Below are 17,922 nucleotides of genomic sequence, written 5' to 3'. Positions count from 1 at the left end.
AAAACATATGCTGTTATTGGGCTGAGATGAGCTTCCGACCCCATATTTTCTCCATCACCAAGATCCCCTACTTCCACCTCCATATCACTGCCCATCTCAACCCCTGCTTCAACCCATCTGCTGCTGAAAACCTGAACCATAACTTTGTTACCTCTAGAGCTAGGGTTCCGAAGAAGGGTCACTGACCCGAAACGTTAACTCTGCTTCTCTTTCCACAGATGCTGCCAGACCTGCTGAGTGAATCCAGCATTTCTTGTTTTTGTTTGTTACCTCTAGACTTGATTATTCCAATGCTCTCCTGGCAAGCCTCCCTTTTTATAACCTCTGTAAACTTGAGATCATCCAAAATTCTGGTGCCCACATTCTAACTCACACCAAATCCCATTTACCTCTTACCCCTGTGCTCGCTGACCTACATTGGCTCCCAGTCCATCAATTAAATTGTTCGAAACTTAAATTGCATGAGTTCTATATATACATAACAGTAAAGTTACAATGCACATGGAATGCTGTGTTCTTTCAAGGCTCAAAATTAAGAAACCGCTACCCATGAAAATAGATTTTCAGTACCAGAGTAACGCAGAGATATGACAACTCACTAATGGCTCATGCTGTCAGCTTCTTCTGTACAGCATGGAACAAGAGCTCTACACAGCAGTGGTGTAGCTTTGTGCCAGCTGCACTATGGCTGCTCGCAGACACTGCCACACCAAAGATTAATTACAGCACTCGCCAAATTCCAGAAGCGAGACAGCGATCTACCAATGAAGCAAAACAAAGTACATTTAGAGCCTCATTGTAAACCTGAAAACAAGTCGACAGATTGACTCCACACTGGTAAACTGACAAACAAGCTGCCAATGTTCTTCCAGCACCTGAGGTAACAGGTGAAAGGTTGGCACCTTAAAGACAAAAGAATTAGTAAGCTCTATTTGTAGAATTCCAATGTGTATTTGTCCATACACTTTTTTATAATGCTGGGTATGACCCAAGGAACATGAAAAGTCAAGCTTATCCCCTTTCAACAACTGGAAAATTTGAACCTTATTCTGGCATTTGTGACAAGCAATTAGGACAAAGCAGTACCAATTAACATTACAGGGTGCCATGCGGGCCCCCACCTGCCAAGAATGAGGCACATTAATTTTGTCACATGGACATTAAATTTCAAATTGTTGCTGGGAAGAAGAGAAGGCCTATTACAAGGGCTGCCAAACTGGCTGGAAGGACATTTTTGCATATTAACAGTACTTGAAAAGACAGAGGGGCTATTCCCTGCTCCAACTGAACCCACAATGGACCTTTGATCAGCAGGTTATTGTGTTTAGGGGAGACATTCCAAGGTCTGCTAGGACAAGAGAGTCCACAAGGGCCAGGACTAGTTAGGTGAGCTGGTCACATGACTAACTGGCTGTTGCAGGTTTTTTTGAACTCGCCACAGAGAATTTGAACTCAAAAAGCTCTTGGCTCTTGCATTGAAAAGATCTCTCCTGGCTGGCTCGCCACAGCCTCCCCTGACTGCTTCCATCTCTTTCTCACAGAACTCCAAAAACCCACTACAGACACATGAACCCCGAGAGAGAAAAGTCTCCTACAGTGAACAAGCTTTAAGAAGAATACTAGGCCCCAATGAAAAGCAAGATCAACCTACAAAAGGACTCAACAGTGAGCTCAAAGAACCGTAACAAACTCTTCAGATATTGCCTCAAATCTTTCCACTTTATCTTTCTTCTGCTCTTTTCTGTCTCTATTTGCATGTGTGTATCGTGTATGCATGCTAGTGTGGGCGCAACGTGTATCCATCGGCACCAATCGAATTAGAGTTTAAGTTTAATAAAATCTCACCTTTCTTCTTTAAACTGTCAGGCAAGCCCGACACCTGCCAAGAATGAGGAAAATTAATTCTGCCACATGAACATTGATTTTAAACTACTGTTGAAGAAATTGCTTTAAAAAAAAAACAAGCAATTAAAGACTTTGGCTGGAGAGATATTAGCATATCAACAGACAAATACTTCAAAATGACAAAGGAGCTATTCCCTGCTCGAATTTAATCCACAATGGACTTTTGATTACCAGACATTGAAGGTGGAAAGGCTAGCATTCCAGGTTAACTACTAAGATGGCCGAATACACAAAGAGACATGGTCAGACTGGTTTGGTCACATGACTGGCTGACTCAGAGTTTTTTTGAATTTGAACTTCCAAAAAGGATTTTGAACTCAGGAAAGTGGTTTTCTCCTAGACTGAGAACACCTCTCTGTCTGCTTTCATCTCGCTCTCACCAGCTTCGGAAACCATTGAAGGCACACAAACCCCAAGAGAGAAAAGTCTCCTGCAGTGAACAAGGTTTAAGAAGAATACTGGGCCCCAACGAAAAGCAAGACTACTTACAAAAGGACTGCAGTGAGCTCGAAGCACAGTAAACAAGAAACGCTTCTGACCTCAAACCTCTCCATTTTATTTTTCTTCTGCTCTTTTCTGTCCCTATTTGAATGTGTGCATCGCGTGTGCATGCTAGTGTGGGCGTGGCATATATCCGTAGGCATTAACCATATTAGAGTTTAAGGTTCAATAAATTTCACTTTTCTTCTTTAAACTTAAGAACGCCTGTTTGTGCTCATTTCTTTCCTTACAATTGGAAAGCTGTGAACAAGGATTCACCACGGGGGAGCTCAGAACACTGTTTAAAATTAAACCCTGTTACAATAAGACCAGACAGTAAAAGACCCCTCGACACCTTTCTCACCTGGTCGTAACAAAACCCAAGAAAGCCTGTCTGTGCTCATTTCTTTGCCTTATAATTGGAAAGCAGTGAACAAGAATTCACCAAGGGGGAGATCAAAACACAGTGTGTTTAAAAATAAAAGTCTGTTACAGTCAGACCAGGTGAAGGCTGAGAGGGACCCCTAGACAGGTTTCTCACCTGGTCGTAAAACAAGGGTACAAATTCAACTGGAAGTAACTGGTTGGGTACACACAATTGTGGTTCACTGAAAAATAACCTAATGCAGGATGCTGTGTTTGTTATGCAGGATCAATCCACTGATGGTTTATTTTCCAAAGACAATGCCTCTTGTTTACGTTACATGCTGACTGATTTTATGAGTTCAATTATATTATTTTTAAAAGACCGAGACAACACAATGATGTTATGCTGCTGGGACATACCATCACAGAAGACTCAGTCACAGAGCTTCTGTGCCGCAATGCACTCACGTGACTATTGATCAGTTCAAGTTAGGGGCTGCTACACAGATTATGTTGCATTAATAAGTGGTTAAAATTATCCATAATCATAATTTTCTAGAAACCCAAGTTGTGCAAGAGGTTAAATAACTAAGTTACAGGAAATTCTGACGCAAGAGCAGACAACTTAACAGCTTGCGATTCAATATGTAAGTGTCACTTCATTTTTGAAAAATTGTTAAAACTTATTTCAGAAGAGAATGCAAATAAAGCTTCAGCTTCGACTAAAAGACTAGAAAGTGCAATGATGAAATATGCCAGAGTGCACCAGTACATATATTTACAACATAACAAAGTGGTCCATGATGTATCCACTTCATAGGCACAAAAAATTAAGAGCACACAGTGAGACCATTTGGCCTACTGTGCCTGTGCTAACTGCTTAACTGGAGCTGTTTACTCCAATCTAATTTCCTTGCCCTATCTCCGTTAACCTCTTATTTCCCTGCTTCCTTTTATGTAAAAGCCTTCCAACAGTGTGAAAAACATCTAACTTCCTCTTTCACTGAGGATAATCCTGAGTTTATAGCCCCTTATTATCAAATCATTAATCTTTCACTATTTACCATCTCAAAGCCTCTCATAATTTTGATCATTTCTAGTAGACTCGCTTAATCTCAGCTGCAGTGGCAAAAGCAGTGACCTTTCCAAGCCTTTCTTCATAACAATCTCTTTCCCAGAATTGTTGCAGTAAATCTTCACTGCACCCTTTCCATGGCTCAATACCATATCTACTCCTCTGTGGCCAAAGCAAGATATTGTACAAATCCAGCACGACTTCCTTACTCCAGAACAGAGAAGACTAAGTGAAGATCTAATAAAGCTCTTTACAATTATGAAGGGGTTTGATAGGGAGGATATGGAGAAACTGTTTCCACTTCTGGGTGAGTCCAGAACAAGAGGGCATAAACATAAGACAATTAACAGATCAAATGAAGAATTTAGGAGGAATTTCTTTCGACAGAATGCTGGCTGTGTGGAACTCATTGCTACATGTTTCGGTTGAAGCAGATAGCATTGGCACATTTAAAGGGAAACTCGACGCAATGCATACACAGATAAAGAAATAGACGGATATCGGTGTGGTACAAAGAGGTAATTGGATTGGGAGGGGGCTTGTAAGAATAAACACCAGTACAGACCAGTTGGGCCAAATAGCACAAGTCTGTGATGTAGATTCTATTCCCTCTAGACTTGACTATTCCAACACACGCCCAGCCCTACTCCCACACTTTACACTTCACAATCCTGGGTCATCCAAAACTCTGCTGCTCATGTCCTTACTCGCACCAAGTTCCAGTCATCCATCACCCCTGTGCTCACTGACCTACACTGACTCACAGTCAAGCAACACCTCAATTTTAAAATTTTCATCCTTGTTTTCAAGTCCCTCCATGGCCTCATCCATCCCCAACTCCAAGCTCCTCCAGATCCATTAGGCTCAGCGATATCTGCACATCTAATTCTAGCCTCAAGCATCCTCGATTTTAATTGCTCCACCATTGGCGGCCATGCCTTCAGCTACCTAGGCCCCAAGATCTGGATTTCCATCCCTAACCCTCTCTTACTTCAAGGCGCTCTTTAAAACGTACCTCTTTGACCAAGTTTTTGGCCACCTGCCCGAATATCACCTTATGTGGCTCAGTGTCATATCTTGCTTTATAATGTTCCTGTGAAGTGCCTTGCAACATTTTATGTTAAAAATGCTAAACAAACATGTTCTTTTTGTAGTAGATTGTATGTAATGCCTTTCTACAGCATTATACAGTCACTGTAGCTGGGCCAAAATCCTGGAACTCCCTTCCTAACAGCACTGTTGGTGTATCTACACCCCAGGGACTGCAGCTGTTCAAGAAGGCAGCTCACCACCACCTTCTCAAGGGCAATTAGGGATGGGCAATAAATGCTAGCCTAGCCAGCGATGCCCACACCCCATGAACAAATAAAAAAAGAGGGAAAACCTTAAACTATTTGGTATCATTCATTATTACAAAACCCATGGAATAAAAAGTGACTTTCAACAGTGGCTTGTGTACAAAAAGTAAACTGGAGTGACCCGGGCTTAGTTAATTCACTTACCCATTACGTACCCAGCTTCGTATGGTGATTTCAGTAAACCAAGTTCTGCAATGCACTGCCTAAAATCCTTGCACAAGCAAAGTTAATCAATCACAGTTCTGACCTGACATATTCTCAATATGCTGATGGAAGTTTAATGGAAATTTAACTCGTCATTGGTTACTGTAGCATTTTGGGAGAAATTAATTAATTTATTGAGACTATAGTAATTAAGTACTACAGGCTTCCAAAGACTCTAATTTTACTTCATCACAAGTTCAAACAAACAGTCTGTAGAAAATAATGTTGCTAGCTTATCTGTTGCACAAGCATGCATATTTTTTTAAAAAAGGAAAATCTGCACTTTTCTCAAAGCATTAATTCAGAAAGGAGTTGCATTCCACCTTCTCAGAATTCTACAACAGGAACAGGAGGTCACTCAGACTCTCGACCCTGCGCCACCATTCAATTAGATCATGACTGACCTGTACTTCAAGCCTATTTATCCACCTTTATTCCACATCCCTTGATACCCTGATCTCAAAAATAATTGATCTGCCTCAGTCTTAAATTTCAATTGACCCAACATACACAACTTTTGGAGAATGAAGTTCTAGATTTGCAATACTCTACAGCAACATAAATTAGCTACATGTAGTTTACTGTTTTAAAAAAAAATTCATTTACTGATTTTAAATTTTAGCATCCATTATCTTATGATTAGGAGTTGCAATACTCAATTATATGATGGAATGCATAGACGAGGACACAAAGCATCTGTTGTCATAAAGCAGTTAATGAGAGGAATTCAGAACCAAAATGTCTTTTAAAAAAGATACTGGTGAGTTTTTAAAAAAAGGTTGATACCCGATAACAGATATCAGAGTACCTGGTGGGGCAGAGAAAGATTTGTTTGTTCCTCCTGTAATAACTGCAGTAAGTTTAAGGGAAGTTATCAGTTCAGTCTTAATCTATATCAAGAAGTGTTAAGTCTAATTTGTTCTTAAACACCTCGTGAAGAAGAATATTGGGATAACTAATTACAAGCAGCTTGCTGTTCATGTTATCACCAACTTCATCATTTACTCAACGTTTAAGCTCCACTTCCAGAATGAGTTGCCCAATATTATTCAATAGCTAGTACAAAACAAGGTACAAAATGCTGACTTGCTGTCACTTTTCAGAAGCTTTGAATGGTGAGAGAAACTTGTTAACAGCAAGATGGATTTTTGAAACCTGGATAAAGATAGGGCATTAGAACAAGAGCAGGCCATTCAGACCCTCAAGCCTGTTCTGCCTTTCAATTAGATCATGGCTGATCTGCAGGTCAACTCCATTTATCTATCTTGGTTCCATATCTTGCCAAACAAAAATCTAACACTCAGTTTTCAAATTTTGAATTGATCTAGCCTTAATAGCTTTTTAAGAGGGGTTGGGGGCAGGGAAGAAAAGAGAGTAAACCCCTAGGGTGGAAACCATCATATCCTGGGAGATTTGCCAACCTTCAGTCTCCGTTATCTTTTTTTTTTACCAAGATTGAATCTAGTAAATTCCTCCTATTAATTTATTTGTTTTCCACTTATCTTATGTACTTTATCCACTTCCTCTATTGCGATGACAGATACAAAAGTAATTATTTAGCAAGCCTGCTACTGCCTTATTTTCAATTACAATATCATCTGTGATTGTCTCTATGGGCCCCAAATTATCCTTAGCCAACCTCTTTCAATGAAAATACTTGTAAAAGTTTTCAGCGCCAGCGTGATGCAGGTTAAACATAATCCTCAAGGTCACAAAGAATTACCTGCCAGCCTTATAGGACATTTCCCAATAAATTTTAACACTGTTTTTAATTTGCTCCCCCCTAAAAAAGATCAATTATTTCAAGTACTCGCCAAAAATATCCCTTTTTTCAAATGCTATGTTTAAAAAGCACACTTTATGATCACTCTCACCGACCCTTGATGACTGCAAGAAAGCATAACTTTATCACAACAACTTATATTTATATAGTGCCTTTAACATAATAAAACCTCCCAAGGTACTTCACAGGAGCATAATAAAACAAAGTATGACACAGAGCCACAGGAAGAGAAATTAGGTCAGATGACCAAAAGCTTGGTCAAAGAGGTAGGTTTTAAGGAGTGTCTTAAAGGAGGAATGCGAGGTGGAGAGGTGTATGGAGGGTATTCCAGAGCTTGGGGCCTGGGCAACTAAAGACGCAACCACTAATGGTGAAGCGATTAAAATCAGGGATGTACTTACAAGAGGCCAGAATTAGAGGAGCGCAGATACCTTGGAGGGTTGTGGGCCTGAGGGAGATTACAAAGATAGGGTGGGGGGCGAGGCTATGGAGGGATTTGAAAACAAGACTTTGCTTGACTGGGAGCTAATGTAGGTCAGTGAGCCCAGGATAGATAGGGGAATGGGACTTGGTGGTGACACAGGCAGCAGAGTTTTGGATGACCTCAAGTTTATGGAGAGTAGAACATGGGAGACCAGCAAGGAGTGCATTGAAATAGTCAAGTCTAGAGTTAACGAAGGCTTGAATGAGGTGCACAAATAACAGTGTAATTTGAGGATTTCCTCTCTACAGCTCTCAGTCATAAAAAATGTAAAGTTTTACTGTCCTGCAATTAACCAGAATTACATGATCATTGCATTAATAAATTGATTTCATCCTTATATTCTAAAGTTTTTTCAGATGATTCTTTCAAGTACTCTTCTCTGAAAACTAATCACAAAAGCTGTGGGGTCATGCAGCTGTGAAGAGAATTTTATTTTTCCCCCCCAACGATATGGTATTTATACTTGTGAAATATATTCAGTGGCTGGCTACCTGTACAGTGGCTAGGTGAAAGAAGTGGCTGCTACCTTTAATCTAATCTGTTGTTCCTCTCTGACTGCTCACTCAGACAAACCTGCAAATTGATGGATTAGGACTGAAAGGTTACAAATTATAAAATGAAGTTTGAAAAACAGGAAATATATATCACTGCAAGTCTTAGGTTTAGTGCAGGAATATGGGATTAGAATAGTTGGGTGTTGTATGGCCAGCACAGACACGATGGGCCGAAGGGCCTGTTTCTGTGCTGTATAACTCTATGACTCTAAAACAGATCAAGTTCCAGTAAAAAGAACAGCTTTCCAATTAAGGTATCCAAGATTACAATGTCACAGGTAGAATGAATCAGGAGAAAAAGCATTTTTAGGAACTTCGAGTACTGTAATATGCATAGCAGAATGTCTGATTCCTATGGCTAATTTTCCATTGACTACTACTCAAGAATTGAGTGTACAGGATTACAATACTGAGCATAAAGCATGTCCAGTTTTGAAAGCATGGACATTACAAGTGTAATAGATTGCTTTAATAGGACAGTACACTATGGCCCGGATTTTGCAGTTGTTATGACAGCAAAACGGTCAGCATTAGCCATCATTACCCTGTAAATCAGAGAGGAACTTCTGACATCCGCACACACAGTTAAACATGGAAATCCAGAAGTGGGTGTCAGTGATTCCCTGCTCCTCCACAGGGTGTTGTTGAAGTCCCAGCAGATGGAAATCTTTAGAAATCACTGAACTGACGAGAACTTCCCCTTTTACACTGTAATGTCGCCCAAAAAGTTAGGCCTAGCTAATGAAGTGTAACTTGTGTATTTAACTGCACACTAAGTCAAAAACTACTTAACAACCTCTCTGGACCTGAAAAACTAATTTTATATTTGCGCAACGTCAATTTTTTCCATTATAATAAAAATGCTGTAGTGTAATATAATATTTGTAAATGTTTATGATTTTTTGGCTTCTACTGTGTATGTCCCAATTTTTATTTCACTCTGTAAAATTTATAAAAAGGATAAATCAGTGAATTTCACTCCCTGGTTTGCTTGTGACAATTCTTCAGTGTGATTGGCTGCTCATCCTGCTTGATGACATCACTATTGCTGAATACTTGGAGCTCCCCTGGACTTGCGCAGATTCATATTAGGGTCACAAAAGGTGAATCCCACACCACAGAGATCGCTAGATTTTTGTGGGGCGCTTTCTCCAAGCTCAGCAGCAAATGCAGTCGCTTCACCACTGACCTCAAAATCCAAGCCATTATGTCTAAGAATATACTTATGCTGTACAGGGTTTGGTGCAAAAATTATTTAAAATATTCTGTCCAGTTTTGATCTCCATAATTACGAGGAGGTAGTGAGGCCCTAGAGAAAGTACAGAAAAGGGCAACCAAAATGATACCCAGTCTTAGGGCTCTTAGTTATCACAATAAGCTCCACAAGTTGGGATTGTTTTCCCAAGAGGGCCAAAGACTTAAAAAGGCAATATGATTGCAGTTTGTTAAAACGATGAAGGGACTAAATTCTGACCAACTGGCTGATTATGTGGAATAGACAGGGATGGGAGACTGGGGACATAATTAGAAAATGTTTAATCTCAGAACCAGTTCTTTTCAGAGAGATGATGAGCCTTCTGGAACAGATCAGCAAAGCATTTGGCAAATGTAGATTCCATAGTCCTGCAAAAGGGAGCAGGACAAGTCCCTCAGAAAGGAAAATCTTTTAAAAATAGTAGGTTGCAGGGTCGCTGGATATATGACAATTGATGAATTACCACGGTCCCCTGAAACTTGCTTGACTTCTTCAATAGGTCAGAGGTATTGCCAGTTTCCTCCAAATCAGCCAATTTCTTTTTGCTCCATTGCATGACAGGGGACTGAGGGGGTGGAGGGCATGGGAGAGAGACAAGAAGAATGGTTGCCACTGTACAAGGCTGCACCTCTTCTAAACGGAGCAGGCTTGATTAACAGATGGTATTTTTCATTTGTTCATCTATAAAACAAATTGTGCCTTTTACATTTTGGCTGAGGGGGTCAGATAAACTGGAGTGACAACCATTTTTGGACTTGATAAACTGGTGCTGTCATTTGGACACCAAAATGTCAGCTTTCAAAATAAATCAATTCTTCCATTTACTTCTGTGGAATCATGTTCCTTGTGCCCTAGCAACATCTCACACCATGTCATCGTCCACATGGTACCAAAGCACTTCCCAACCTCTCGATGTGCAGTCTGCGGTCATCTGCTACAGAGTTCGAGGGTTTTGCTGCATTCCAAATCAAACGTGGCAAGTCCTTTTGAAGTATGCCATTAAAAGCAAGGCTTCAGACAAGAGTTGTGACAAAACCTTGCTGTGGTCTTGATACAACGTAACAAATCCTACTGTGGGGCGTCACCACTGCATTAACTGCTAACTAACGTGCATTCAGATGGGGCATTTTAAAACCAATCCTGCAAAAGAAATCTCCATTGCCTCGTGGCTAGCTGGGACCGAGCACTGAAATGCAATACATGTTGATGCTCCCTCTTTCCAGGAGTCTAGCTTTGTTATTTCTTCTCCATGATAAGCAACTCAACTTATTGGCAATTCTAGCCACTTTTCACCCAATGCTTTTTGAGACCACAGACAGCTCTCAATTTATCATATTTTCCTCTTCCTAAAAAAAGTCTTTGCAGTAAAACATCAAGTGTCAATATACAAAGATTCCTAAACAAGAATTTTTGGATGTCCAGTTTTGAAAAATGTATCTGAAAACTAGAGGCAAAATTGTCCAATTTACTATATATTAACTTTAAAACATCAGTCTGAATGCAGATTAGTTAGCAGCTAATGTAGCATTAGATGTACTTCTACATTTTAATGCTGAGATTTGTGATCATGCTGGGTACAAGAACTTATTTGTTATTAATTTTACCAATCCGTTAAATCTCAGATGTTGGTCAATGGGAATTAAGTTTCAATATTAGAGCTGAAGATCCCCATACAGTACAATATCCCAAAAGTATTTTTTAATCCTCCCCACTATCAAACTCATCTCTGGCATATTCCTGGTTTCTATCAATACTGTCCACGAATTCTCTACCATCCCAATACAAAGTCATTCTCCCAACTGCTACACTTCAAAATATGAATGCATATTCTCAAAAACCTCACTGGACCACTGACAAAGTCACAAATGATCATTCAACACCTCTGAAAACATTAAAAGGCAACCTAAAATTTATTCCAATACCCTTTCATAGGGCACACAAATTAACTTCACAGATGTGGTACCCAAAGAATTAAGTAGTGAATTCTGAAAAATAAACTGAGTCGAATCTAGGCTTGCAGCATTGTGAACTGTACAACCCTTCCCACTCAATAATTTGTTCTTCAGAATTCACACCCTTCAAATGTATATTTTCACATATTTTATGTAAATTTGAACCTTTCTTCTATTACCCAAAATCTATTTCCTAGAATCAAACAAACAATTCTGATATTTCTTTTACACTTTGTGTGCAAAATCTCACTCACTCATCACCTAATCCAACGGTTTGATCACCATAAAACTTTGCGTTCAAACAAAATTACTTCTACTTCACAATGCAATAGGAGACACTAAATATGTACATCCCTATACAGGGAATCTTATGCATTCCCTGATTAACCAGTTACAATTTTGAGGATAACAATATGTGAAGACATCAGTACATATATGTTTTTCATAAAAGCTGACAAAATAAGGCAAAAGGTCAAAGATAACACCAAGGTGGGAGAGAGCAAGAAAACTAGGTGAATCAGGAAGTGACAATAATCAGTGGTCAAGTTGGTATTAAAATGCCTAATTGCGGAAGACAGGAAGATAAGGAAGTGTTCACTTTTGCACAGTAGGAAAGAGCAGAAGTTGAAGACTGCACAGTGGTGATTGGGGAGCAACATTAAGATTATGTTGGAGCATATAAAGAACAAGGCTGAGGTGTTTAGGAGTGCCTGACTACATTAGAATCAACAGGGGATAAACAAGAATGACTGCAATGGGGAAAGCTTTTTCCTGTATGCTGTCCAGGTGTGTAACAGTGCTACTGAAGAAGCTCCTCAAATATGGGAACAGTATTTTGCTAACAGGAACAAAACAAATCTGCAGCAAAATTAGACAAAAATGAAACAAAACAATGGTTTTGTAGAGAACCCATTTTGAGTTCTTATTTGGCACAGAATAAGTTTACTTCACGTGACTTCTTGGCAGAGACAGCAACAGACATTCCAAAAGTCAATGAGCATTTTGTGTCCCAAAAATAAGGTGAACTTATTTTTTTCCTTTTTATTTCCTCCTGGGTGGGAATGAAAGAGGAAGGGCAGAGAAACGAGATTTGGCAGTTGCAAAATTTTCAATCTCACCATAGACTCAATACTCCACAAAATTCCAGGTTGGAAAATTGGATCAATCAGATCCCAATCCATTTTAAAAAGTGACATTTATATAGTTTTTATTGGAGGCTGGAAAAGAGAAGACAAAGAAATATCTCAAGACAAACCAATTATCATAGGATTTCTATATTTTATATTATATACACATTATATATGTAAATACACAGAACAAACTGCATGACAAAATATAGTCAACATAAACCAAACACTTCACCATGCACTGCAACACTGGAATTGAAATGTGAAGTTTTATACACTTGGAAACAAGATGCTATATTGAGTATCAACACAAAGCTAATAGGATGATACATGTGCATACATATGTACAAATATTACCACTTCTGGCTTTTAAAAACTGATTATGTTAATTGGTAAAAAAAATTACTATTATACTCAGATACAAAAAAAATTGCTCTGCCCATACTGGATATGGGGTAGCAAGGCCCAGGCTAATTTCCAATTGGTCTATGATAAGAAAAATCTTATTTATATAATGCATTTCATGTCCTCAGGACATCCCAAAGTATTTCATAGCCAACGAGATACTTTTTTATGTGTAGTTAATATTGTAAAGAACACAGCAAGGTCCCTCAAACAGTAATGAGAATAAGATAAATGAACAGAATCTGTTTTGGAAATACTGGTCGAGGGATGGCCTAGACCTGGTTCTTGGAAATGAGGTGGGCCAAGTGGATCAAGTGTCAGTAGGAGAACATTTAGGGGATAGTGATCATTGAATCATAAAGTTTAGGCTGACTATGGAAAAAGACAAAGAACAATCCAGAGTAAGATTAACTGGGGGAAAGCCAACCTCATATGGGCTAAGAACAGATCTGGGATGAATAAATTGGAGTCGAAGTTAAACAATGGGCTACCTTCAAAGACGTTCAGGCACAGTCAAGCTATGTTCCCTCAAAGGGGAAAGGTAGGGTAAACAAATTCAAAGCTCCCTGGATGACAAAAGAGATAGAGATTAAGATAAAGAAGAAAAAGTGTGCTTACAACAGAGAATACTATTGAGAACCAGGCTGAATGTATAAGGTTCAGAGGGGAAGTGAAAAAGCAAATAAGAAAAGCAAAGAATGTGTATGAAAAGAGACTGGCAGCTAACATGGAAGGGAATCCCAAAGTTTTCTAGACATATGGACAGTAAAAAGGTGGTAAAAGGAGGAGTGGGGCCAATTAGGGACCAACAAGGGGATTTGCACATGCAGGCAGAGGACATAGCGGAGGTATTAAATACATTGCATCGGTCTTCACAAAAGAAACTGATGCAGCCTAGGGAATGGTGAAAGAGGTGCTAAGTCAGACATGAGGAAGATTTATAATTGATAAGGAGGCTGTGTTGGACAAGCTGTTTGTACTTAAACTGGATAAGGCACCAGGACCGGATGAGATGCATCCAAGGATACTGAGGGAAGTGAGGGGGAAAGTTACGGAGACACTGGCCATAACTTATTAGTCTTCCTTAGACTCAGGGGTAGTGCCAGAGGATTGGAGAACTGCAAACATTATATCGTTGTTCAAAAAGAGTGTAAAGATAAGCCCAGCAACTACAGGCCAGTCAGTTTAACTTCAGTGGTGGAGAAAAGATTAATTCGGCTCAAAATCAATTGTTACATGGACAAATGCAGCTTAATTAAAGAAAGCCAGCATGGATTTCTTAAGGGAAAAATCATGTTTAACTAACTTGCTGGAGTATTTTGAGGTAATAGAAGGGGTTGATGGGGGCAATGCTGTTGATGTGGTGTACATGCACTTCCAAAAGGCATTTGATACAGTGCCACATGACAGACTTATGAGCAAAGTTGTAGCTCATGGAATAAAAGGGCCAGTAGCAACATGGATACGGAATTGGCTGGGCAACAGAAAACAAAGAGTAGTGATTAATGGATGTTTTTCAGGCTGGAGGAGGGTTTGTAGTGGAGTTCTCTTGGGGTCACTGTTGGCACCCTTGCTCTTCCTGATATATAGTAATGACCTAGACCTTAGTGCACAGGGCACAATTCCAAAGTTTGTAGATGATACGAAACTTGGAAACATTGTGAACTGTGAGGAAGATAGTGCAGAACTTCAAAAGGGCAGAAACAAGTTGGTGGAATGGTCTGGCAGGTGGCAGATGCAGTTCAATGCAGAGAAATGTGAAGTCATTCATTTTGTTAGGAAGAATATGGAGAGACAATATAAAATAAAGGGTACAATTGTAAAGTGGGTGCAGGACCAGAGAGACCTGGGTGTATATGCGCATAAGTCATTGAAGGTGGCAGGACATGTTGAGAGCACGATTAATAAAGCATACAGCATCCTCGTCTTTATTAATAGGGACACAGAGTACAAGACCAAGGAGGTTATGTTGAACTTGTGTAAGACATTGGTTTGGCTTCAGCTGGCACATTGCATCCAGTTCTGGGCACCGCACTTTAGGAAGGATGCGCAGGTGTTGGAGAGGGTGCAGAAAAGATTCACGAGAATAGTTCCAGGGACGGGGAACTTCAGTTATGAAGATAGCTTGGAGAAGTTGGGACTGTTTTCCTTGAAAAGGCTGAGAGGAGATTTGATAGCGGTATTCAAAATCATGTGGGGTCTGGACAGAATAGATAGGGATAAACTGTACCCACTTGTAAAAGGATCAAGTACAAGAAAGCACAGATTTAAAGTAATTGGTTAAAGAAGCAAAAGTGACACGAGGAAAAACCTTTTCATGCAGTGAGTAGTTCAGGTCTGGAATACACTGCCTGAGCGTGGCGGAGACAGGTTCAATCGAAGCATTCAAAAGGGAATTAGACTGTTATACGAACAGGAACTATGTGCAGGGTTATGGGGTGAAGGCAGGGAAGTGGCACTGGGTGAATTGCTCATTTGGACAGCTGGTGTAGACATGAGCTGAACTGCCTCCTTCTGAACTGTAACAATTCTGTGATTCTGGATAAAAATTGGGCAGGACACCAGAACTCCTTTGCACCCACCAAATTACATTCAACATTCTCATAAAACAGCACACTTAAAATGGGCCTGAAAACTACAAGGGTGAGTGCTGGAGTGCAGTCGGAAAGCCAACAGGTATAGCCCTATTTACAGGAAATTAAGTAAAGTAGCTCATTGTCACTGTCAAAGTTAATCCATTCCTTAGAGAGTTTACCTCCCTATACTACTAGTCATAATTAAATGATGCACACAATGGGAATTCACTAGATTGCAAAAATCATTAAATAAAGCAGGACTTTAATGTCGACACATCCCTGCACAGTGATATGATTAACGGCGACAAGACCCTTAAAATTGTACATAAGCATTAAAACCAAAGTTTGGTAGAAATATATTACCACCAGCACATCTCTAAATCAGATCTCAACGGGATACAGTGCTTAAATAATGAATACAGCTAGCTAACAACACTTTGTGTTTTAAAGCATACAATGCAAATTTCTTTTCAGTAAATTGAAACCATGATATAGTGCTCTGGCGATAAATGCAATTATCCAAAAAGTGCAGCATTTGGGAACATTTTCACGTCCTGGCCATTCGACGCCTCCTTGAGCAGATAAGCAGCTGGCTGCGCGACACGACAGTGACTCAGTGGAGCGCTGCTGCACAATGGAGCCGTGACTCATCCGGTCAGAGCAGGCACATCCTCCCACCCTCCCTCCTTTCCCATCCCCCAACTCCCCTCACACCCACCCCCCCAACAAAACATCACACACAACCTCCTCCTCAAACGACCGCACAACAAGCGGCCCCAGTGGCTTCCCTCCCTCCATTTCCCTTTTGCTCGCTCTCTCCCCGCTGGCTTTGCCATTGCAGCCCGAAGCCACGCACGTGTTTCCACGTCGCTACTTTGCGAGCACAATGTAGCGGCGCGCGGATGGAACCCTGTGCTGACAGGACAGAACGCGGCGGCTGCCGCCGTTCCAAAGGCGAACGCGCAGGCAGGACCTGCGCCATTGGCCTTTTGCTACATTACAGCAGCTTGGAGGGGAAAGAGAGCATTGAACAGCACGCCAACAAACAGGGCTGTCTGTCAGCTTGTGCTTCAACAAGAAGTTACATTTCCACCTCTCCAAGAGTGGCCCACTCCGATATTAGCTATAATTCCTACAGTATAAACAGCACTTTTAAAATAAACGACAGGGGAAAAAAACACCCCGCTTTTTGGGATCTCTCTCTTTCTCTTTTGGTTTGCTTGCTGCAAGCTGAACTTACCAGAGAAAAGGCCGGCTCTAAAGGAAGTATTTATGAAGAATGATTATTTGCGAAGTTTTAGTACGGAGTCGACCTCAGCGCTCCGACTAACGTGATACATTTCATTTGCATATTTCTTTTTTGTTTTCTGATTGGACACTGGCTGCTTTCGGGGTCAGCGCCGACACGGCTGCTTTATTAGAAAGGGTTGTTGGATTGGCCTTGGGGAGACGGCACGGCGGGGGCCGCCGCTGCTTGAAGTCCCGGGAATTCGGCGTGGAATTGGGGGAAAAAGCCCGGCGGAACCGCTCGAGACGATCATGGCCGTCCCGCGGCGAGGCCAATCGGAGGCGGCTTTACTAAAGGGAGCGGCCAGGGCAGAGCCGAGCCGTGTCTGCCGGAGCCGCTGATTGGCTGAGGAGAGGGGGTCGGGGGAGAAGCTGCAAAGCGACCCCCAGTGGCTCAGGGCTGACAGGCAGGGGCGAAGCACCAGCAACTCGCCCCACGTCAATCAACCCCTGTAAGGTCGGCAAAGACTCATTACTGCCAAGGAAGGCTGAATGCTTTACAAATGGCCTGGATAAATATTAGCTTTCAAGAGATAAGGAGGACTTAGTCGGGGGGTTGCAAGCAAGTTCATTTCCACAGAACAATTAGATTACTTTAGATACAATTCCGAAATAAGAGGCTTTATTTTAACACGAAATTTGTCTTTTTTTTGTTCTTAGCTTAACTATGTTTTTTTTTAATGTTTCTTCGAGATATAATTAGGCCAGGGGATTTTCGTTGTTAATTTTATTTTGCAGAGTGTTTAACATTGGTTTGCATATTGTTACAAAAACGTTGGAAAATGCAATGGAAATGCTATTTCGCTTCAAAAATAACGGAAAATGTGATGTCAAGTCATATAGATCAGATCCCATGTCTGATTTCTTTAATATCAGGGAAGCAATTAGAGAGTTTCAATTGACCTCAGAGCCCCAAATCAAGGCCAAAAAATCAAACAGGGTTCCAGCTCCTGATACACAATCCAGTGGCCCCTGCCTAGAAGTATAGATGAAGAATGGCAAGTGACTGAAAAGATCAAGCTCAATTGTAATACCCTCCTTCCCACAGTTGAATACTTACAAATTGAACCTCCATATTGAATGCCATTCACAGTTAAATGGCATTCAATAT

The 17,922-nt window shown here is 40.7% G+C and overlaps 1 protein-coding gene across 9 annotated transcripts in view; it reads right to left on the bottom strand.

The window, feature by feature from the left end:
* Nucleotides 1-17,078, bottom strand: part of chd9 (chromodomain helicase DNA binding protein 9) — a 287,584-nt gene extending 270,506 nt beyond the window's left edge. For all 9 annotated transcript variants that reach the window (XM_068049443.1, XM_068049450.1, XM_068049447.1 and 6 more), the window contains exon 1: nucleotides 16,765-17,078. The gene's annotated coding sequence lies outside the window, so the exon portion shown is untranslated. The remainder of the gene's footprint in view (nucleotides 1-16,764) is intronic.
* Between the last annotated feature and the right edge of the window lie 844 nt (nucleotides 17,079-17,922).

Source organism: Heterodontus francisci, chromosome 17, assembly GCF_036365525.1.
Source record: "Heterodontus francisci isolate sHetFra1 chromosome 17, sHetFra1.hap1, whole genome shotgun sequence".
In the NCBI taxonomy this organism is placed as follows: domain Eukaryota; kingdom Metazoa; phylum Chordata; class Chondrichthyes; order Heterodontiformes; family Heterodontidae; genus Heterodontus; species Heterodontus francisci.
This window is presented reverse-complemented; position numbering and strand designations above follow the sequence as displayed.